We start from the raw sequence: 25,519 nt of genomic DNA, 5'->3' as shown, positions 1-25,519 counted from the left end.
TCCTCTCCAGGCAATTGCTGGGGGTCCTACCTGCTTTTCCATCTTCACAGCCTCAAATTCAGGCACTCCTGCAACATCTGGATATTTAGTATTTGCATCTCTGAATCTTATGTGTAGGACAGTAATGAGCAAGCAATTCTGCCATACTGACTTGCCTTACTTTATGTACTTAGGTCTTAGGCAGGGCTGTCTTCCCTCCAGCAATGTAGATTGAGAAACTGGGTGCAGCACAAATGCTGCCAGCAGCTACTTGCTATAAAAAGCTAATAGTGCTTTGTGGGCCATGAGAGGAATGACAGAAACACAGCTTAAATTCTGTACTGCTTACATCACCCTTTGATGAAACTGTGCCCTAACACCAGGATGGTGAGATCAGTTTCTCCACATTGTAGTAATTGTTCGCAATGGTGGTAGGTCAGAATTTTCCATGTCAGTCAGGCATTTTACCCCGACTTTGAAAATCCACAATGCTGCCAACTCTTTTGATAGCGAAAATCATATGATTGTAGTGACAGACTTATTTTCCTAATCTTTTAATAGTGCCTGGTTGGATCCCTGTGCTGGTTTGCTGTCTTGTCTTAGAATCCTTGGCTCAGAATGGATGGCATTTTTCATGATTTTATATGGAAGTAAGGTCTAAGTTGAAGCTGTCCGCCATTTCCTCAGAGAGGCAACTTCTAGCTCAGGTGGCTACTTGCTCCTTTTATTTCACTGGAACTCAGTTACTCAGACTATGGTTAAGTTATTTCTGTCAAAGATGATGAAAAAGATGTATTTTTTCAAACATGGCTTTTCTACATGTTACAAGCCTTCAATTCCTGTCTTAACTTTATGCAAGCAAATTTCCAGTCCTGGAGTCTTTTGAGCTACCAACAAATTTAGGTTGTTAAGTCTTCTAACTTTTACAAAGTTGGAGTACAAATACTTGGGTTTACCCTAGGTGAAGCATCTGGGGCAGTTATGTCTCATCTAATGCTTAATGGCCCAATCGCTTGGTAGACCCATTCATAATTCATCAGGCATCTGATTAAATGTAGTTTAGTCTGGCTCATGTGATAGTGTTTGAGGCTAATTTAAAGGCAGAACATTATACCTGCACAACTTGCCAATATATGCTAAGCATGTAGAATGAACTCTCTCCTTCTGATTAAAATATATGAACCATTTTATATGGTTCCATATTCCAAAGAATACAGATTCCTTTTTCTGGGATAGCAGAAATTTCTGTTTACATTCATAATTGTTTCCTCTTTTCCCTTCTTCTTACATTTTTTCTTTCTTTGAAAACACAAGAGAGGCTTATACTGTAAACCTTTCATTCATATCTATTTCATACGCAGTGACTCACACAATAGATCCATGCATCCAAGGTTTGGTATGTAAAGGTGACTTGGGCAGGTGATAAAAATAATTCTCTGTTCTTGAATGTTATGCAAAATACAACACAAGTACATTTTATTAGTACTCCTCATTTGTTTTCCAGTTAGAGTTCAGTATTAGATATTATTTCCCTGACTCTATAGCAAGTTGATTGTATCTTTTGGAAAATGTTATGTGACTGCAGTGCAGTACAGTTTTACCATTTATATGATGATGATCTTTCTTTAGTTAATACCATAACATTGGAAGAATCTTACCTGGTATATGTATCTCTTGAAAAGTCATACAAAAGAGGGTCACTGACAAAATATTGGACCAAAACAGCAACTAGTCGCAGCTTCAGAAAAAGAAAATGAAGACCAATTCTGGCAATTAATGGTATGAACATTTAATTGCTAAGTATAATATTAAATGAAAATGTAATAGATTTATATAACCTCACAAGGGCAGTGGAACCATAAATAATTGAAGCATGAATTTGTAAGGTAATGGGTCTTACAGGTAAGTGTGATGTCCTGTTCATAAAAGGTTAAAGATTTGACATGCTGAGGCAACTCAGTGTATGTTAATATGGAACCATCAGATCTGGTCCTTTAATAAAGTCTGAATTTTGTACTTAAGACAGGAAATCAACTTTGTTTTGTTTGAAAATTATTAGATATTCTTCCTTTTTGAGTACAGAGTACTATTTCTGAGAATTCCCAAGTAGATTCACTAATTAGAGTTAAAGAACCCTTTTAAAATTCCCTTTAAGGAAAGACTTATCAAATCTTTTTCATTGTCCTGAGGGATCTTGATAACACAAACTCTTCAAATTGTCCACAGAATTAAAAGTCACTGGAATATTATGCATATGCTATATTTGAAGATTTCCTTAGGAGTGATGATCTTTCTATATTCATAAATCATTTTCTCCTACTGTAAGCTTAGGACATAAAATATTCTGAAAAACTAGCAAGAGATTACTGTCTTTCAAACCACTGCCATTTCCTATTGTTCCTAGGCACATGGCCAGAGTCTGAACTAAGCAGAGGTGAGCATCTCCGCCAGCCTTCGTCTACCAAATCCTAGCCAGGGGTAATTTGGCTTCATTCTCATTGCATGTGCTAGAGAGAAGCAGTCATACTTGTTAAGGCAGCCATCAGTGGGTCCTGAAACGTATTATTTTACAACAGTTATTAGAGATCATACCAGTCTATTAAGACTCAGATGATGCAGGTACACTTCCCTATTACTCTGTCTTGAGCTAAAGCCAAGAATTTTTTAGACTAAGGATTGAAAAAACAAGAGGGAGTAGGTGGAGGTGGGTAAGGGCTGGGGGCAGGGAAGGAGAGAGATGGAAAGACAGAGAGCAGTGTACAATCCATATATTGATGCTACTGCAGCACATATGCTTCAGTCATCCTTCGTAGTTTGACATGCACATTTACTGGGGAAATTAATGAATGGAGTCCTGTGCTAACTGAGAAGAAAGATCTCTTGGGGAGGAGCACTAGTGGGTTAGCCTTATCCCATGATAAAGAGATGGGGCAGGTGGGCTGTGTATTTCCACTACTCATTGAATGCCAGTAGCTGTAGCTGTACAGCAGGCTGGGTAAAGGAGGAAAAACACTTCACTAGCATTTTTGTCATTTCAAAGCAGAATTCAGTTTCACATGTGTTTTGCCTCCCTTTCAGTTGCTCTTCGAGAATAGTTGTAAAACAATGGTTTGATCATGCAGCTGTTAAAGGAAAATTAATTCTGGATGGCTAGATAACAAAAGAGGTTTGATTCAATGGCAACAAGACTTATTTAACTGTAAACCAGACTCCTCTGTGCATGGCTCAGGAAGAGGACACCCTCCAGTGACAGAACAGAAAAGATAGCACATGACGTTAGCATCCAACTCTGTAAAGGACCATGGCATAAATTTGGAAAAGCAATTCATAATCTGCAATGTGCTTGTACAACATATTCTACCTTTTCTAGTAGTAAACAGGCTTGTAAATATTTGATGATTGTTAACTCACTGTCAGAAGAAAAAATACAGTCTTGCTTGGACTCACTTCTTGGATAGTTTGTCTCCTAATTGCAGTTTTTACCTTCCACTTTTTCCACGGAAGTATTAATCTTTCGACCCGTTTCTTTTCCAGCCTCCTAGCCAGTGTCTCTGGAAGGCTAGCTTCGTGCTGCTGCATTTGCTTCTTTGTGTGGAAAGAAAGTGATTTGCTTTTTGTATGCTATTTATAGAGAGCTGCTCTACAGAGATGCTGTCCCCTCCCCCCGATGGCTCTGAGCATCCTCGTACTGCGGCTACCCGCCACCTGATGTCCTATTTTCTCATTGGCTCTAGCTGTTCCCAAACCTCGTGACTCCTGCGAGCTCATGCCCAGCTGTACCGGCTCCGAGTCTCCTGCAGTGAGACATAATCTTCACTTTCACTTCTATCATTTGTCCTTAATATGCCAAAGCATCTGAACAAGTGCTTGCGTTTGTTCCCAGAGCCCCCTGTCCTAGGTTCAGCCCAGAGGTCACCATGGAAATAGATGTGTTCCTCAGCTTGCCGTGGTGTCAAGCGGCTCTGTTACAAGATCTCCGTTACTTGCAGGAGAACTGTAACCCATATCATCGCATCTCAGACAGAGATTTTATATTCAGATGACCTTTTATTTCCTGAAATTGTAAATACTGTCTCACCCTACATATGTTGTTCAACTAAAAGTCAGGCGACCGGTTAACTTTCTCAATGGGATTTCCCTGTGATTATAAAGCCAGGTGACTGTGACAAGGTCACCAGGAAAAAGTCTTGTGATTTTAAGCTTGACAGAAATCTGGCAGGAAATGCAGATGAGAGAAATGTCACACTTAGGCAATGATAACCTTAAATATCAGAGACTGAGCTCAGAAATATTTTTTTTTTCAGACCATCAGAAGGGTTCATGAAATACGTCTGTTTGTTCATTCCTCCAGGAGACCCTCTCTGTTCTTACATCTCAGTGTGTTATGATAAATAATGCATTGCCTTCCCAATAGCCTTGATAAAACTGCTTCCTTAACCATATGAGGAGTACATTTCAAAAAGAGAACAAGCAGAGCACAGAGATGGAAATTAACCCCAGGACCGCCAGCCTCCATTAGCAATAATGGTGTCTGACAATTCCGGGGTTAAATGAGAAGTAGGTGCCTTTTTACTGAGTTCTGCTCTTTGTTCTTGCTTTAGTGTGTGTCATTGTGGAGACTGTCATGTAAGGTTAATGACAGCCTCTCATTACCCTTGTCAAATATGTAATAATGTGGCCCAACAACAGGGCTGAATGGCTCCTGCTTGTCAGACCCCTATGTTTTGCCTAGCAGATGGTCACTGTGTTTGGAGAGGCCCTCAGATCCATCAGTGCTATCCTGAACACGTGTGTGAGGGAGGCATTTTTCCCTGATGGGACAGTTCATGGATGGAATACTAATTGGGCACAGCAAGACAACTGAGGATTTATTTATTTTTGTTCCTGGTAGAAATATGTTGTGTTCCAGGGAGGGGAGGGGGAGGGAGAGAGAGGCAAAACCCCATTTCTGCTGCTGCCAGCCCCTTTTTTATTGTCTGACTCCTTACACTGGCAAAATTGCTGCGTGTTGTGCCTTATGCTGAAAATCCGGGCTCTTTGGCTACAATGTGAATAGGCACAGAAATTCAGGCTTTGGTCAACTTTTGATTCTATATTTTGAAAGCCTGACTTCTGTTCTTCTACCTCTTAAAAAAGAAAACAAAGCTGTTGCTTATTTACTACGAGCTTTGGAGAGCATCATGTTAACATATCCCTTTGAATTACCTCCCTAGTTATTAGGATTAAATATTTATATTGTGGTAGCTGACCCTCCTGCGTTAGGTAGTATGCAAACAGAAAATATCTGTTCCTTCTCAAGAGAACATAAGCCCCTTTAGCATTACGTTGGTGATGTGGAAGGCAGTGGTTTGCATTGTCAGGTTTATCTGTCGGTAGCGGGCTCTGGAAGTTGCTATACTTGGCCTCTGACCATGCACCCACGTCTATTAAACAGAGAGCCCTTTGGAGCAGGAGCTTATGCTCCTCAGAGGCTTGGGCTGGGGCTGCCCCAGTCAGGTGCAGAGTTTTATGGGTTTTTGTAATTATCATTTTCCTTTCTTTAAAAAACATTTTAACACTTTATTGTTCAAAATACAATCTTTAAAATGCAAAGCTAGTGCAAAGTGATGTAATATCATCTTTCCCCATTTGGGAAACTTTGCACTAATGGAACTCCATGGTTCTTTGTTGAAAATGCTTAATATGAGCAGCCTGCACAGCCATAAAATAATGCTTTATCTGATGTGGTTAGGTACAATTCGTCTACATCAAGGAGTGGGATTGATGTGACTAAAATTAGGGTAGTTATAATGGTGCAAATGTTCTTAATGTAGACAATACCTCAGTCTGCAGAACAAGAAAAATTTGTTCTAAAAAGAATAATCAGCGCTATTTTGTTTCTGCGGGATGTTAACTCTGAAACTTAAATATAGCAGTGTAGAAATCAACATGGTTAACTACTTCACTGCTAAGCCTTATAATGGAGATAATCCCTATCACAAAGAGCTTTTTTATTTTCCTAAGAAGTAGATTCAAGTAATGTAGTACAAAAATAACAGTGGGAAAGTGTACTGGTTGCTTTATTCCATTTTGTATTACAATTATTAAAACTCTCCATTGCTGGCTCTAATAAAGCTGCCCCAGAGTTCCTGTTACCACCATCAAAGTGGTGCACATTGGAGCAGCAGGTCAGCTTGTTGCAGAATTCATATAACCAAGTCTGTTCTGGGTAAAGAAGAAAAATTGAGAGTCAAGAAAAAATATTTTGTCTAGACTTTCCCAGTGGAAAGACATGAAAAACTCACACAGAAAATCCTAATCACTTCAGGAGTGTAAAGAAAACAATGTACAAAAGCTACCCTTAAGAATGCCCATGGGTCTTTTCAGGAGATTTAGTCTCTTCGCTCTCCCATCCCTTTCAGGCACCAGGCTTTTAAAAAAAAAATCTGCAGTCAGCAGACTTTAGTAGTTCTTTTTAAAGACATTTACTGTGAATATTACTCAAGTTGGCATAGTTCCCTTTTCTCTCTACCACTTCTCTTTTATTGAAACAGCAAAAAAATGGGACATTTGTGGTAAATAGCTAGTTCAGGAGATACCTGCTCCTTGATATTGGCGTTTTTCCTCACAGAAGAGAGCCTAAGAATAGCAGACAAGAACTCATGGGAAGTTACTGAGGCTTCCTGAGGGAAAACAAATGGGAAATAGAAAGGATGCAGTATTTGAGTCAGCTTTCTACCATGCCCACACACGTGACGATGCACTTTGTCCTAGGGCATGGGGCACCAGAAAAATTAATTGTTAGCATGTAGTATGTCCACTTTCTTAAGAAGACTAGTGAAATACAAAAGTGTAGGCCAAGACTGCTAATTAGTATATGTAAAGATGGTAAGGAACAAAATTATGTAAATCAAGATGGCAATTAAAACCAGGGACTTCTCAGCAAGTCTCTCTGAAATTAGCAGACGTAATAATGTTAACAGCCATCTCTGCTGGTTTTCTCAGCACTTTCTGAGGCAACACAAAGCAATATGAGTGTGGAATCTAAAACTCCCCCTTTTTTTATAAACTCCTTTCTAATGCACATTGCAGGTTAATCTCGTAATTTTTTTGTCTCTACAGTCACTTTGCTAATGCAGTGTAGCTCATGACTTTACAAAATGCTGAGAGATAGACAGCACTCCCACGTGACCCATATTTTAAAATGAAAGCCCCATGAATTACAGGTAAGAACACAAGCCTGGCAACACGCAGATTTTTTGGCTGACCAGGAGGAGTGGTGAATCCAGCAGTACATTAAAAAAAGCCTGGGAAAGTAGCCTGATTTTCCTACCATTAAATACTAGTAAGAACTGAAGTGCAAAGACGTTGTTTTTCACAGAGTATGGGAGAATATGGTAGGAAGGCAGAAGTGATGCAAGGATAGTAAAAAGAAAGTGTAGAGGAAAGAAGGGTAGCTCCTAAGCTCCCAGGCTGAAAGTCAGGGTTGGAAGCAGTGTCTGTTATGGGCATTCCCTCACAGAATGACAGTGGGTCCAAAATGTAACTCCAGAGATGAAGAAAAGCCTAACTTCAGTATTGAGGTGCACAGCTGATCACTCCAAGGCAATTAAAATGAATTGGCTGAGTTTGTTTATTTGAAGGTAGCGCAAGTGAAAAATCTCCTTTTTAGGAATTTAGGTAAGGCTTGCCTATGCCTGGGAAAGGTGGGCGGATTGATTTGACTGATAGAACATATTATAGCTTACTGTTTCAAGAGTATTGATATGCTGGAGCAGAGTACATAACCTGGAGCTACACAGATTTTTTTTTCCTAAGCTGCCTGTCTTCTGAATATGATGTGAGAAACGCATCAAGTTATTTGAGTGTCAATATGCTAGACTATGTATTTATGGGTAGTAAGCAAAAGTTTTGAAGTGTTACCTCCCTGATCCCTTACCAAGCCCAATTCTTTCAGTATTTTCTATATTTAACAATTCTCTTATCACAGATTGTGACATAGATACAAAATAACAATGCCACAGGAGGGTAGTGAAGACCTGCAGCTGCAGGGGAGACAGAAGGTCTTGGGGCAGCTGTGTGGCTGGGTAGACAAAGTTGAAAATAGGGTGTGAATAATGATATTTGAGTCAACTGCTTAAATGCTGTATTTGGGGCAGGAGACATTACTTGGCAACATTTGATATATGGATCATTGGGTCTTCTCAAGAGCTTTCCAGTGGTGAGATCATGAAACGCTCTTATTTTGTAGGTGTCAGAAGCTGGACAACACTGTTGTGGTTACATACTTCTAGTCACAAAGGAAGACAGCAGGGAAAAGTGAAAAAATAATAAATCTAAACATGAGTCAAAACCATAGAACTTTCTTTAAAAAATAAAGGTAATTACAACTTGGAGTCCAGTTTCTTAATAAGCTTGAATTCTTGAACAGAGCAATGCTGGGAATAAAGGCACAGGTCCATAGAGATATGTAAAATGGACTCTTCCTAAACTGAGCTGTGATCAGCTTGGACTACCTGTTTTCCAGAGCTGCCAATCCCTGGCTTTTTATATGGTCAAGGAGAGAGATAGTTTTGACACTTACTATATATTTAAGTAAGGTGTAATAACTTTCTCTTTGCATTCACAGCATATGAAGACAGTTTAGTAGCTCTGGCTATTGGGCAGTCTGAATAGGTGAATTTAGATGTCATAGCAGGCAAGCAAGTTTTTCTCAGACATTGGTCTGAAAATGGTCCTTGGTAGGGCCATACTTTAGGTACAAGCCACCTTTGGGGACTATTATTTTAAGGAGTATAAATTTCCACAAAAGAAAAAAAAAAAGAAGATTGATTTATAGCAGATTTCTTCTCTCTTGGTTCCTTTTAGCTAGTGTTTTCATTTGAGCATTATAGACTCCAACTAACGTATATTTGCTGTAAGCTTTTTGATTCAGTGGAGTAGATGGGCCATTGCATTAAATGTCAGCTTCTGCCTCTCACTGAGCAGCCATGAGCCACAGATTTGATTTTCTTACTTGAAGATTTTTATTTCCCACAAAGTTACAAAGACTAAGGTTTTCTCTTCTAATGATTTGCCTCCATGTGACAACACTGAATAACACAAAGAACTGGATCTGAACATATTTAGCTGCTCTGTAAAGCAGAGTACTTTAGTTTTGCGTGGACAGCCAGGACAGATCTGTCTGTTCCTAGTTATTTTGATATGGTCCTCTAGTTTTTTAAAACCACTGATGAAAACCTTTCCTGAATAACTAAAGCTTAAACTTTAAAAAATGAAAAATTTTCTTTGCTTCTTAACTGTCACTTAATTATGACTGTGAAAGGCAAAATAATTTGAAAAGGCGCAGAGCAATTTTTTGGAGTAACTGGCAAATTGAAGACTCTACTGTGCAACAGCACAGGAAAAAGAGCAAAGCAATCTTCTCTATTTGGAATGGCCATGTTTTAATTGGCTCCTGCTGATCCCTTATTAATTAAAAAATATTGTAGGCTCTTTGAAGCCTGCATTTGCTTCCTCTCTAAAAACATGCTTGTCAGTCTTGCCCCCTCACTGCGTTATCATACAGCGAGTGTATGGATTTTAAGGATGCGGTGAGAAGTCTATGTGTTTATTCCCTCCTGTGTTTATCCCAGGACCGAAAGGGCAGCCAGAAGTTGAGAAGCAGTAGTGTTCCCCAGCTTGCACATGACTTTTCTAACAGCACAGTAGCGCTGAAGGCTTCCCCAGTGCCTGTTCTTGAGTATCAAACCCAAGTTTTCTGTATGTAGCTTCAATTGGGATGATTTCACTGGCCAGAACTTAAAAGGCACAAAACCCTCTGCAGTTCCTAATGAGACCCAATTAAACACAAAATTCAAATGCACAGATCTATTTCCTTGTGCGACCTTTGTGTCAGGCTGCTGCATATGGTCACGGTCCCCAGGAAAAATGACAGCCTGAGGAAAGTGACTGAACAAAAGAGCCACATCTGTCTACTGTTGGTAGGAAGAAGGCATGCAGCCCATCCCCGGCTGACGGTCTTAATGGTACACCAGTTTCTTTCAGAGGAAGACAGGAGAAACACAAACAAGCCTGACTTCCCCTGAAGTGCTTCCTGAGTCAGGATGCCCTCTCCTCTGGGAGGAGCTCTGACATGGCTATGTGCCAACAAAACCATTTGGCTCACACAGTGACGCTGGTACGTCAGTACCCGGGTATTGAGGTAGTACCCTCAGTAGGGTTATGATAGTAGGGTCTTTTTTATTTTGATGTCTTTAATATTCTTTAGAGTTTTCACAAAATCTGAAGTCTGCAATCAGTGTCCTTTTCCATGAAAATATGGATAAGCAAGATACATATCTGTACAGACAGTTTTTACTTTAATTCCACTGCTACTGGTAAATTTGATTAGGAGAAAAGAAAAGTGCTGAACAAATATTTTAAAAATCTGCCAGCTGATTAAATCACACTTTCTCCCTATCTTCTTGGCATATGAGGTTGACTTGGGCATCATTTTAAATCTTCTAGTTTAGATTATGATCTGTAAAATGACATTAAGCTTGCTTTGATGTTCCATGTGAGTACAGGACAAAAGCCCAGGAATTAAATGTTGCTCACATTGCAGCATCATAATAATATAGCTTCAGACTCCAGCCAGAAGGTAGCAAGTGAATCTATCCCAGAAATGTTTATGCTTCTACACTGAATCATGTCACTAGTTCTACTAGAGAGAAAGTAAAAGTGCTCAAAGCCTTAAACTAGATTTTTTTAACAGGACTGGGAGTGGTATCTGGGCTCCGCTTTTCTTAACAGTTTCTGACACTGTTTTAAGTGTCTGCTTTGAGATACACGGGAAGGCTTTGGTTTCAGAAGTTGGAACTGTACCTTGGTTTTGTAAGGTTGTGCTATTCTGGAGTCCTGTAGGAACAAATGGCAGGTGTGTAAACCATTAGTGGTCAAGCTTTTCTCATTAAACATTTTTCTGCTGTAGAGGTTTCCTTGGTCTAGTGGAAGGTAGCTGCTGTGTGAAGTCATGATATTCATTGGGCCAGATAGAGTTGAGAACAAAATGAAATTACCAGGGTTTACTAAGTTGTTGCCCATCTGCTGAGCTATAGTAATTTTCCATTCTTGGCCTGTTCCAGTTGTGAGATAATATGGTTTAGCATTAACCTCTTTCAATTAACTTTAAATCGAAAGGCTTCAATTAAGTCACATCACTTTACACCTGGGATGGGCTAACAGTACGCCCACAGTCATCTACCGGTGATTACGGTAGCTCAGCCAACAAACAATAGGCTGGTAAACTCCTCTAATGTGGTAATGCATCAGAGTCTTCAGGAACCCTAGGTCACTCTCATAAATGACCTTGAAGATGCTGCTTCTTGTATGAAGTATACACAGCATCCAATTTGGAGACAGGGATAAGGACAAGGCACAAGGGTGAAGTGCTGCCAGCAGTTGCTGCTGCTGAGCTTCCAGGGAGCAGCTTTCTGCACTGGTTGTAGGGTTACTAAGGCCTGAATTACCTAGCCCCTGACCATTTCGATAGCAGCTCTGGAGATCACCAGGGCCTGGCTAAATTAATCTGAAAAAAGAGGCGCAATTGTCTGGTCAGCTCCATGAGCAAATCTAAGCTTTTCACAGCCCCTTATGGAGACCTCAGAGAATCCATACTTGTTTGTGGCTGCTCTAATCAGGCTTCTCTAGAGGTTGTAAAAGTGTTACAGTTCAGGTCTCTGGTTTTCTCCACATTAAGATAAACTTATGTGTAAACTCTTATGCTTGTGGATCGATTGCAATTTGATGAAACTGGCTGAATATAATCTGTAAATGACATCTGTAAGATTTTTTTTCCTTTAAATACCTTTCTCTATCATCTTGAAAGGCTCTAGTTATTGATTCATATCTTGACTGGAAGAAATTACTGTGGGTAGGATGAAGAATAGAACAAAACTGAAGAAGAAATATAAGAAAATCAGAGGAGACGAGAGGGAGATGATTTAGGGAATCAGGATGCTTAAAGGAAGAATATTAAGAGAAAAGCAAATAACATGTCTTTACTAGCTGCAAAATATGAATTTAATCCAGCAAAAAAATTATTATTTTCCATTGAGTTAGTAACAGAGAAATCTTTATTTTAAGTGTTTTTCTTGTTGACCTCCAGAATATGCTTTGAATATGACTGCAGTCCTGGCTAACGTGAAGTATACAGTGATAAAATGTCTTGGAAGTGATTAAAACCCTTGAGAATACAGTTTACAATGCTAGAGTTCGGTACGTTAAAGAAACAGAAACACAAAGAACCTGAACCCTTGTGAAACCAGTCTATAGTTCCTGTAAGCTTGGCTGGAGAAAGAGAGATTTAATTTCTAGTCACACATTAAAGCTGCTCAAACTATGCTGTATGTAAAGATAGGCTTGTGTTTCAGCTGGTGTAAATACAGTCAACCTTGTTAATTGGTGATGGTATCTGTAGTATCTAGGGACAGGGAGCCCACAGAAATGCCTTAACAAGTGCCATCCAGGGGAGGGCAGTGGGCCACAGAAACGCCGGTGTGCACATGGCTGTGTGGTGTGCTGCAGTTTGCTGGCTGCTTGCTTGATAACTGGCAGGGAATCCAATCCAAAATTGACAAGATTCATGTCTTCTGCAATGCTTGGACAGCAGGGTCCTGTCCGTTCCTTTCCCCTGCCAAGCAGCCTGGCACGGAGAGCAGAGTGCAGATGGAGCGGCACAGCTCACCTGGGCGCTTGAGACGCTTATATATGCAGTCTTACTGAACTCTATTTGTCTTTTTGCTGGTATTTTCCCAAACTAAAAGCTGGAATTTAAAGCACTGCAGCCTTCACTTAAGTCTCCTTGACAGCATAAAATAAAAAAGGATAAATATCACTTTGCAAGTGACAATTGAATTTTATAGGAATGTGATAAAGGTAGTCACATTATTAATAGAATTAATTTATCATAACACTGTCTTAAGAAAAAGAACACAATTTATTTACCAGAAACTAGTCTAAGCAGTTTGGAACACCATACCTTTATAAATATTCTTTATATTCATTGGATCTACTTTTTCACTGTTTCTGACTTCTTCCAGATCTGGCCCTGTATGTGGCCATAAAATTACCAACTAGTACCAAAGAGAGAAGCAAAGTCAGAGACAGAAAGAAGTTGGCACTGGATAATTTAGGAAATTGGCAATGGGATTTGGAGCCTGTCAGTCTGTCCAAACCTTGCTGATGGGAACTGCACAGACAGCTAATGGGGATAAATGGTTTGTGCTCCTCATGAAGAAGTAGGAAAATCGCAGAATGCTGGAATATGTGGTGTTTTCTGAGGGAGAGTTGGAAGCAGGAAAAAAGGACAGGTTTATGGAAGTAAAGGAAAGAAAAAGGTGGTTGAGAATGAGATCATCAAAGATAACACAACGAAACCATTGGTGTCTCTGCTAGGTTGGCTTTGTCTCACATTCAGTGAACAAAAGATTATTTAAAACAAAGATGTTGCTATAAATGTCCATTTTCTCAGGATCAGTGCAACTATTCTCAGCTCTGGGTGTGTTAACGGTAAAATACAGATGGTTTCTATAGACAGTTAGAAGGTGCGAGAGTCCAGAGTCATTTGTCCAAAATCTTTTGTGAGTCATGAAGTCATACGCAATAGTTTTGTTTAAACAGAGAATACAGGCTACTGCACTTTCCAAGTTTCAAGGTAACTTCAGTTTGTATTCTCTGTAAGCTCTGATTCAAGACTATCCTTTGTGATTGTATTTCATTTGTCCTTTTTCTGAATATTTTGGCTTGTTGATAATTTGAATTTTAGGCTTCATGACATTCATACTGTAGCCATGTTAGGTAAAGAATGTAGAAACTGTAACTATCAATATTGTGACTTATTTTAGTGTTTTAGAGATGTACACTTTCCAGAGATTAAAGCAGGAAAAAAATGACATTGCTTTGTAACACATATTGATCACAAGTATGTAATAACATCTCTGGCTCTGAGGACATCACTGCTTACAGTCAAAACCACAGTTTGCTTTTAGCCTTACCCAAATAGGCTATTAAGCTGGCAGGTGAACTGGTCCTTGCCCTTCTCTTTCCTCCTCAACTCCTCAGTGCAGTATATTAACTGCATGAGCATGTTAAAGCAACGTTGATTTCAATCTAAACCAGTAAAAGCAGCAGGGAAAAATTGCCAGCTTGCTATCTTCTCACCTTAGCTGACCGGAAGGCTCCCCAAAGTTTGGGGAGACTGGAAATGAAATTATTCAGTCTGAGAAAAAAAAAAATATTAAACATTCCTAGTGCAGGCATTGCTCCTAGAGCCTAAAATCAGCTCTACTTCCCCTGTGCCAGTTTCTGAGGGAAATAAAAAGCATGCAGTAAGGCACAAATGTGCCCTGAAATTTTAAGGAGAATGTGCATTGACCTTTAAGCAACATGCACGCCGTTGAAGAACCTACCTACCAACAGGCAATTATAAACCGTCTGCGATCCGTGGGGAATTCAGCTGTGGTTTCCTGCCTGCCCCTCTCCTCTCATGGAAGCAGCCATATTTTGCAGCATGACCCTGACAGGGAAAGCTGTAGGGAGGTGCAGAGGGGCTGAGACGAATTGCGGCTGCTGTGGTGTCGCAAATAAGAAATCTGCAGCTCAGTTGCTGCCTCTGCCCGGTGCTTTGTCACTGCGCTTAGTAAAGAGAGTTTTCTTTTACTCTCCAGTAAACTGTTTTCACTGAAGCTTAGACTCTTGCTGGATTTTGTTGACACTGATGTGACTAAACCTTCTGAGGCTGGTTATACTCCTGGCCTGGGAGAAGAAAAGGTATCAGCATGCCCATGCCACCAGGTTGTGCGTGGAAGAGGAGGGCAACAGGGCAGCACTGTAACCCCTTGCAAACAAGTGCAATGATGGCAGGGGTCAGGGCTTCCTTGGAAGGAGGTGTGGGCAGGATCCACTTTGAGGACTTTTTTGCCCATAGCTGGTGGAGGTTAGTGATGCATCTTCCCAGCCAGTCCCTGTCCTTGTCCCAGTTCTTGGCACCCTGCTGGTAATGTCTGAGTGAAAGGGTCACGGCTGCTGAAGCGCGTGAGCCTTCCTTCACTCGGAGAAAGGCAAGATCTGAGCGTACATCTCATCCAGGTGACTTGTTTTAATCTTTCTTTGTTATGCATCACTTTTTTGGGGGACCTGGCAACATCTTTTTTTCACTTTATCCCTGGATGAGTACAACCTTGCAATTTGTGCATTCCCTTCCTTTTCCACAGGATAAAATAAATCTATCAATTAAACACACAGTCTAACAATTTCAGAATAATTTTAGCATCTTCCTCTTCTTACTTGAGTCCCACAAGTATTTTTTAAAATAATTTTTCTTGCACATGACAAATCTTAGATTATATGCAATGTTTGTGTTAATTTTTTAATTTTTTTTTTTCCCTGTAAGACTGGAGATATGAAGCTGTATTCCCCTTAATGTCGTTGTTACTGCATTTCTTTAGTCGTCACACCCACACTGTATCCATCCCAACTTGTTACCTGTGCCCCTCTGGGCAAAAAAAGAAGGGAAGAGATTTAACAAGGACAGCTGTAATTTTCCTAACAGGGTCGAAATCAGCCAATTGGAAGCCCTTTCTCAGTAGACACTGACGAGACACCAAAATACTCGCTCCTCAGGTGAACGCAGCAATCGCATCCCTCGCTAGCACTACGGCGTGTCAGTGCAGTGGAAGATGGCGAGCTGTAGGCTGCCAGCCTCCGCTATTTATAGCATCAAGAGCTTCAGGGTGTGAGGCAAGCTGTTTTTAACACAGTGGCATTTTCTTCTGTTTAATCATGGAGTAACATCATTTTTAGAAAGTCATTACTTCTGCTCAAGAGAGTTAAAAAATTATGTTTCTTTACCTAGTTAAATAAGAGGTTTTTGTAATAAAATGAAAAAAAAAAAAAAAAAACCAAAACACTTTTCTAAGATTTCAGATGGTTTAAAGGCCATTATATTGCCTGGCAAATGTAGAAAGGAAAATAAAAAACATCATGTAAAAAAACCAGGAAAAATGCAATGATATACATCAGTCAGGCTCCTGATCTCTCTTTCCCTTTTTGGTCCCATCCATTGTGATGCCAAGTAGAATATGGAGATCCCATGCCCAAGGAAATGCATAGAAACCTGCTTAGACTGAAAGAGTGCTTGCAAGACCTGTTAAGCAAATTAGTAGACTGATTTGTTATAGCAGGTTCACTTACAGTTCACAAGGACCTTTTCCTTTTCTACCTTTCCCCTCAGCACTTTCTCATGTAATGCCTACAGAGATGTCCAAGTACTTAGACAGAAGTATGCCAGGGCCTTGTCTTTCTGCAATAGGATTAAAAATTCCCTCTGAGTCACACAGTTTTACAGAGATGCCCAGTATGCAGAACATACCACAATGTTCACAGATTGTTAGGGAACGAGGGCAGAAAATCTCCAGTGAAGGACTTCTTGTGTTTTGACAGTGTTACCTTTTCTGGTAGACCCCAGAGGCTCCCACGCACCTTCCAGAACTAGTTTATTTTTTATGTCACACAAAAAGGTGACTGGAAGTCACTGGAAAAGCAACAACCCTAATTTAACTTGAAAGGAGGCATTTGTGCACATTTTAGTATATTGAGCACCCACAGATTATTTTAATTATTACAGTTCAGTAGAATTCATAAATTAATAAAACCAAATAAAAGAAGCTTCTGCACCTTCTGAACAATGAAAGTGTTGGACATAATTTGTACATTTAGAAGCATACAATAATACAATATTTTTAGCTTTTTTCCTTGTCTACATAAGGCAGAGTAAAAGCAACAGACATGGAGAAAACAGGTGAGACACCAAGGTTTGGCCTTAAAGGTACAGCAAATGTCTTCACGGATGCATGAGTGACACGAAAGGAGGAACAAATGACCCATGCAGACATGAAAATCGATGAGTTTTCTGCTGGTTTAATATTTCCTGTGCAGCCCCACCTCAGAACCAGAACTAACCTCCATGAATCAGATCAACTTCTAGGATAGCTGGAAAAATTGCTAATGACTTTTAGAAGGGTCCTAGAGTCAGTGAGAACAAGACTAGCGCATGTGGGACTGGCAGAAGGAGCCAGAAGCCATGTGGGCAGCCAAACAGTTGGAAGCACCAGACTTCGTTATCTGTTTTCAGGAGCTGCATCAGCTACAGACTTCCCTTGTGACCTTGGCCTTAGACTACATCTCAGCTGTGAGACCCAGGAGGGCTCTGAGCTTTTCAGCTTGCATGCTGCATCTGGTCATGCCTCATCTCTGTATCTGGGTTAGTTCCTGGTGTGCACCAACCTCCTTCCACTCAGTGCTCTAGGGAAAAACATGTACTCCTATCAGGTCCCATGTGCAATGACTGGGGGACAGGTCTTGCCATGCTGTGGACACACAGATCACTTTGGTGGCAGCCTAAATCTGCTTTCTCACTTTGGTTCTCCATATGCAAAATAGAAATGATAGTTTGCTACCTTGGACAGGCCAGTGCCTTTCCTTAATAGTAAAACAACAAATACTTCCACTTAATAATCACTAAGTGCTAATCTTAATGAATCTATGTAAATACATAAATCGCTAAGGGGGGCGTGAAGTCCCACTATGCTGAACCTAAAATATGGACAGTTACATATTCAAAAAAGGAGACATTTATTACAGTCTCTCTTCCTGCAAAGTCTCTTCCTGCCTCCTGCCTGCCCCATGAGGGGCTCCACGAAGTCAGTACCGTCTTAGGTACCTGGATCCGCATGGCTGCAAGCAGCTGTTTTGTCAGGAACCAGGCAGTGTGATATAAATTCTGGGCCAAATCATAAAGACTAATCAATGTGTGTTTTTCACTTGGGCTGTCTGAACTGAGAAAAAATCTCTCTGAAGTCCCTAAGAGTCCTCCCTCTGTAAAGACTTTCTGGTTTTAGCTCCTTACATTTCTTTAAAGAAATAACTTTCACCCCTGATACACTCTCCCTATATTAATGAATAAAGTCAAGCATTTTTAGGTTGCTGAGGTTACTTGGCCTTAGACCCCTCAATTATAATGTACCCAAGGCTTTAATTAATTTGTAGGACTGAACAGGGGATGATGTCCCAAATAGTCGAGTCAAAATCCTGTACTTATCAAAGCAGAAATATTGAATCAGGGCCAGGTGTAATATTTTTGCATCCTTTCCAGAAATTGAAATGTTTTCGAAGGGAACAAAGCGCTATTAGATGTGTTTTGGGTTTCTGTGGTGGTGATGTGCTCAAGTTTCACAATAACCACTTGTGTAGGGCTGTTGCATTAAGACAAAAAAGAAATTTCGTACCTGGGGAATAAGACAAACCACTTCGCTTAGGGGCCTTTGCTAATGCTGTCTGAGTCCAAAAACATCTGCTGTCGACTTCAGCTGGAGCATGATGGCATAGGCTATGACAAGTATTGCCTCCTTATTCCAAAGAAACATCTGTAGCTATCTGAAGTTTTACCAATAGAGGGCTCTATTGGTTTGATTTAAGTCACAAAGAAGGGGGACGTATACTTTGGAGGTGGGGGGGAGGTTAGGTTGCTATAGTAAATCCTATAACCTATATAAAAGTGGAGGCAGCCGAAATGAGTTGAAAGAAATGCTTAAAGGGACATCGTTTAAGTGTTACTCTATCTGTTTTGTTATTGCTTTGTTTTGGTACTTTGGAATACTGGTGCTGGCTGACTTGCTTATCTGCTTTCTGAAAGGCACAGTCCAGAACACTGTGAGGTATTTTAGGAATAGGGAGATATTAGCAGTGTGATAACTTTAAATGACCTGCAATGTTTAAAGCCTATCAAAAATAAAATGTCTATAGATGCTTTACCAAATATTTTTTTAGTCATGTTTGCTCTTATGATGTATAAGCATAACACAAAAAGATAGATGTGCATGTTAATGAAAAAAAATGGAAATTCATGTTAATAAACATGAAAGTGACTTAAAGGAAAATATTTGCTTTCCTAACTACCTAAGGTTTTTATCATATCTCACTTAGGATGGAACATATTATTGGTTCAGCTGTAGGAGGCCATAAAATAAACTGAAAAAGAACCTAGAGTCTTTCTGGGGTGTTTAACTGCTACCCAGTGCCTGACCTCACTCACTAAACAATGTCTCGATGCCCTGACTCACCTCTTCACTGCTGCAATAGGCCTTTCTATTCTACTTTTTAATTCTTGTTATCCATTTCTCAATGACTGGAAAGATGCTAGTCTCATAGCATATTCATGCTTTCACAGTTTAGCTAGACTGCAGTGTATATGTTCTATAATGCACAGCAAATGAAATTCACATTTATTTTAATGTGGACAGCACTGAAATGAAAAAATTAAAACCATACTAACAATGTACTTATACATGCATGATGGCTAACATACACATTTGCATATACATACTATATGTATATCTTCTTAATGGAAGACTGTGATTTTTAGGTGTGCTTGCCTTATTAAGATACAAACTATATAGCTAACCAAGTGAAAAACCCTCTCTACATAAATGTGTGTTTACATACATACATAAGAAAAATATATATCCACTGTATAATTTCGATGTGTATGAATAGAATGCATTGAAGTTCATTCTATTGTGCAAGCATAGTTCAAATTCCATTTTTATGCAATGATGCAGTGACAAGCTTCCTATAAAATAAATATAGGCCACAAATGAAAATACTTTAGCTTGCTGTTCTTACATTTTTTTCCTGGTAATGAATACAGACTTCAACTTGGCAAAATACAAAATGATCCTTCTTTCAGTATAAATGTCCCTCCAAAAATCAATTCCAATTTCATCTTTGTTTTACTAAAAAAATAAAAGAACAAAACGATCAGGACTATAAATAACGACTACCTGTGGTTTTCATAAATAAATATCTCCAAAGTAGTGGAAAGCTGTATAAATGTATGGATATTTTATTTTCTTTTCCCTCATGAATTTGTTGTGTTGCAGGAATGTGTATAAATAGATGGCTAGATATGGCATGGACTCAGATTCAGCCATTTTCTCCAAATAAAAACATATGTTTCCCTGTTGATGTTGCTTTTTGTCCTTTGGAATGCATTAACACGTTAATAATGGAAAGACTGCAGTAATGTATGGTTTACCTACGATGTTTCAAAAAAAATCTCATAAATATGAATCTATAGGTACAAGAAAGCTGTATATGCTTATGCCCATGTTGTAAATCATCCATCCTTTGTTTAAAAAAAAAAAAAAAAAAAAAAGGTGGGGGAGGAGGGAGTGAGGGTTTTCTCACTGGAACCTTTTCATCTTGTCTAGGGAGAGCTAAGAAATATAGCCATTGACACTTACCTAGATATTTTTACAAAGTCATGTCCCATTCATTGTTCCTCTATGGGAAGCATGTTTTCCTTCTCTTTAATTTTCAGGAAGGGAGAATCGTGTTCTGCTTGCTAGCCTCGCAAGAGAGAAATGACTGCCTTTCCCCACCCCTAGGTTACAATTTTAACTCATAATCCCCCCCTCCCAAGGAAACAAGTAGATAACATGATCTTATATACAATGTGAACTGATCTGGGAGACTTTCAGTTTAGTCTCTGCAGTCAGGAGAAATGGATACAGCCTGATTCTTTCAATAACTGCACATATGTTTTTATTCTGGGGTCCATGCTCTGTTTGTCTAGAGAAAGACAAATATACTAACCAACCTTGCATGTGCACCTCTGAACAGAATGGAAACTGTATTATTGCATTAATTGCATCTCATGAAGCTAACATTATCTAGAAGGAAAAAAAAAAGGAAAAACACCTTAGAAACCAATAGCTTAGCTGATGGTTCTTATCTTGAGTATATGGCTTCTAGTAATACCCCACTGGAAATACTGGTGTGCTACAGTGGTTTAGCCTTTCTCTCTTTAGCCTTCTCTTTCTTCAGGGCAGATTGGTTCAGCCAGCACTTTATTCCTGAAACAATATTTGTACAAAATGGATTGCTAGATTTAAATGTACTACCCAGTGCTGCTGACTAATATAATGTTATTCTGTCCCTCCTTCACCCCTCTGTAATCAACAAAGCATGCATAAGAGTGGAGTGTTTCACAGTAATTTTGGTGATGTTTTGCCCTGCTTGATTGGAAAGTATTTCTGAGGAGGATAAATAAGCTCACCCCCAAACTCTCCCCTCTATTTCCCTAGCTCATGTTGCAGAGAGTAGTTCACTGCAAGATGTGAAACAAGAAATACAGTAGATTGGGATGCTTCACAGGGAACAAAATTTGTGGCTCACTGGCTTCCTTTCCCATCTGTATTATTAGCACTGTATAGATTTGATATTTAAGTGATTGAAGACATTTTGATGATAGAGCAGTTTCTATGATATGTAAAAGAAAACATCTGTTTTCCTCATGTTCCAATTAATACTTTAGGCAGCAGAAAATACAGTAGACTACCTTGAGGATGAGCAGGTTGGGTGTTTGTGTAACAACAGCAAGGCCTGGCCTGGAAATTATGTCATTCTGACCTTCAAAGTCTCTAAAACAATTATTTTGCAGCCAAGCAGTAAACAAACAATACTCTCTTCTGTCTTCACTTCCACCTCACTTTTTGCCCTCCTGTCCTCACAGAGGACCTGTCAGCTTAAACATCACCTTTCCTTTTATTTTCCATTTCCTGTCTATGTAATTTATTAACACCTTTTTCTATTTTACAGTCCTATACACTGATTCGACATCAGCTTTATCCCTCGCAAGCTCTACTGTTCAGCCTAGGCACTGTTCTGCATTGTGGGAAATATGCAAAAGCACCCAAACCTTTTTTTTTTTTTTTCATGATTGTCAGGCATGGACTCATTTTGGGAAATATATATTTCCAGAGGCTAGGACTTACTAAAGTTTGCAAATGAAAGAAAAGCAGATCCTTGGATCTCACAAAATGTGTTGCTTTGTATTATGACAATGGTGTTCACATGCCTGACATCCTCATAATAATATTAAGCTCTTTTTTTCTAGCATTATGTACTTTATACATTTGTATAAATGTCACAGCTTGTAATCACTTCCTTTGTCATCGACGATTAATCTAAAAAAATCGAATAATTCACTGCCCCTTGCCATTTACATATCGCCTGCTACCATCTGTTCTTCTCAGCAGCAGTAAATGATGGGTAATTAACTCAGTGCCTTTGTCTTTCCCTTGCTGAATGTCTGACACATATAGATTTCGTGTGTGTGTGCGCGCGTGTGTCTGTGTGTGCACGCGCGCGCCTGTGTGTAGGGAAAGGAGAGGGGGATAGGAACAACAGAGAGAAAAAAAAAAAAAGAAAGATGCTGTAAGCCTGACCTGAGGAAAAAAAAATCAGTACAAAAATATTTGCAAAGGAGAAAGCAGGATAGAAATGTTGGGGCTGAGAAGGGACTCTATCACGTGGCCTTTTACTCTCTTAATGTCAAAAGAAAGCGGGACTTGGCTGTGGACAATAGCTGCCCTGCGCATGCAAGTAGCCTTTTCTAAAGCTGTAAAGTCAAGGTCAAGATGCAGCAGCGAGAAAAAGCTTCATATGCTCCTCTTGTCAGCCCAAATGCAAAGGGGGAACATGAAAATGAGGCCAAATGGAGAGAATACACAATGCCATTTGGCTCCTGGACTAGAAGCCAGAAGGTTCACAACGTGTCATATTGAAACTATGATATAGTGGCTCTGCATATTGCATCCTTAGACAAGTGAGCATGAGGCAATATGCAGTGTAAAATTAAAAAGAAGGAAAGTAATATCCAAAGAGCTTTTTGCCCTTCCCGCTAAGCACTACAAGCCACCCTGCCACAGGCTGTGGAAGGGCAGGAAAAGAAGGCATTCCCTTGCCACCGTAGGAAATGTGACATAATAACCTGAGCAGCATCTCCTGGCATGTCCCTTTGATATTGTTTATAAGGAAAGGAAGAAATAAAAACCTGACAATGGTTCAAAATACTTTTTAGTAAAGGTTTTTAAGATAGAGAAAGCATAACAAAGTGTCTCAACTACCGTTAAATGACTGTTTATTTACATGTATTTATTATAATTTATTTGTCCTTAGGTAGTATGTAGAAGCCTCCTTCAGGGTTGAGGGCCACACTGTGCTAGGCACTGTAAAAGCATGTCATACGACATAGTATTGTCACTCACAACACCCTCAGGGGTTGGCCAATGCTGCGTGTGATGTGCACGGTGTCTTTCATTAAAAGAAAAAAAAAGAAAGAAAAGAAGTTAGTTCTTTTTTAATGTGATCCTGTTAATCTCAGGGGAGTTACATTACCCAGAGAGAGCTTCATGCCAACTCAGTTATTCTACTTATGTTATCTCTATGCCACATGGTACTGTGTATGAAGCTTTGGTTTTTTGAACATGGGGGAAATAACAATTGGAGATGATTTCCCTACGATTCAAGACTTTCTCTTCCCAGCACTCTGCCCAAAAGCACTCTCTCCCAGGTCTTTTTTCAAGCCTTTCCAATCAAGGCCATGCTATGGGTAACATCCCTTGCTGATTTTACATGAACTTTCTTAATGGTTGTACGTCTCTCTAGCTTTCCCTCTATTTCACATACCCATATAACGTTCCTCAAATCTGACTCCCATGTTACCCAGTACTCCTTGAATGCAATTCCCTGCACGTGTAATAAGCTTGGGAAGTGACTTGCTCTGATTCAGATATCTTAGTTCATGGAATAAGTTTAACTATATTTAACCTGAATGAAAGATGGTCATTTGATCCCTCAGCTTCAAAGCTGAGGGGTGCAAAATGATGTGATAGGACTTAAATTGTAGTATTTGTGGGAAGTCCAAGCGGCACCTACACTGCTAATCCAGCTAGAGTTTCTGTCATGAAGCTTTTCCTGCCCTAATAAAAAAATGTCCTTTTACATCTGTCACTACACTGGTCACTTCCAGCTTCTTTGGGGGAAGCAGTGGTGCTGCTATTAATGCCTCTCATTAGATTTCCTTTCAGGCTGGGAGAAGAGAAAGTTTCCTGTTGCAACAAACTGCTGATAATTTCTTTATAATATTTTATCTCCTGGGTTTTCTCTAGCTAAGCAAAGGGATGCTCAGGTTAGAAGACTGGCCATAAGTTAATACGGAACCACAAGGAATTGACAAATTGTCTCAAAGCATCTAAAGGAATGGATAGAAGGGCAACAAAAGTAAAAGAAGTTAACTAATGAGGTTTTACTTCATTAGATTAGGTATGAAAATTATAATTTAGGATGATTAGAATTATCCTACTGATATCAATCGGATGAGATGTTTTATCTTGTATATAGTGCATGGTAAGCGTGACTTGAACTCATGAATAAGTGTCCAAATATAAGAGGGCAATGAATATCAATAATTAGTATTTCTATTTTGTGTTGTCATAGTGCCTAGGAGTCTGGGTCACAGACCAGGAAACCAATGAAGGAAACAACAAAAAGTCTGACCTTGCCCAGAAATTCTTAATGGCTAACAGATAACAGGGACCATAGGTTGCCAAAAAAGGGATGGGGAGCGGGAAGGACATGGGGACGGAGGGTAAGGAAGACAGTAATGGCACACTAGGCAATGATATCAGTCACCCACAGCCCATCTCCCAGCTACTGTTTTTTCAGTGTGGTAGTAAAAGAGTGCTTAAAGGAAGGAAATTATGAGGAATTTCTGTTATTTGTGGGAAGCACATTCAAGTGAGAATCAGGGAAGAGAGAAAGCACAAAAACCTTTGAAAAATTTAGTGATTTGATGCTGAAGACCATCCCCATATGCTGATTGGAAAAAGCAGTGTATCCATTTTTACTGAATGCGAAATGACTGGGTGGCCAAGGCACAGGCTATGAAAGACTTGAAAGGGAATCCAAGAAAGTCATGAAAGATGCCATAGAGAAAGGGGAGCTGGTGCAGGGATGGGACGGGGGGCAGGGGAGTGGCGGTGAAGAAAAAAAGGACACAGCCTCTCTGTCAGTGAAGACAGGAGGAGATTAAGTAGCTCAAAGGAATAAAGTGGGAGATGAGGATGACTTAAAGTAAGGAAAACTTCTGGCTGTAACAGAAAAACTTGAGACACACACATTAGGGAGTGTAATAACCTGTAGTATGTGGTGGAAGGATATTTAGCTAGACTTAGAGAAACAAGAGAAAATGTGATACAGGCAATAATCTTGTACCATCTGGCAGATGGACTGGATGGCTGAGATCTTTTCTACCTCTTAATATCTCTGATAGGTGTACAATCTCTGTATATGGCAGTGCATTTGTACTGTGAAAATATGGAAGTACACACTGGCTTGCCAAAAGACAGTGTATCAGAGGGAAACACTTTAAAAATCTTTGCATATGAGTGGAATTTCCAAAATGTTTGTGTGTGTGTATACACACATATGCATATATTTCTCTATGTATACACACATATATGTATCATTGAATACCTCTGTTCTGTTAGAATTAAATGTTTCCAGTGTATTCAAACTAGGCTTCATTTGCAATATTGACGTGAAACTTGAGATAAATCTAAAATCCTTTTTTTTTAATGTGGTGTGCCATTAAAAGGCAATGATGGTAAAAACCTTA

Source organism: Aquila chrysaetos, chromosome 4 (genome assembly GCF_900496995.4).
Source record: "Aquila chrysaetos chrysaetos chromosome 4, bAquChr1.4, whole genome shotgun sequence".
Classification (NCBI taxonomy): domain Eukaryota; kingdom Metazoa; phylum Chordata; class Aves; order Accipitriformes; family Accipitridae; genus Aquila; species Aquila chrysaetos.
The sequence above is the reverse complement of the archived record's forward strand: the minus strand, read 5'-3'. Positions refer to the sequence as shown.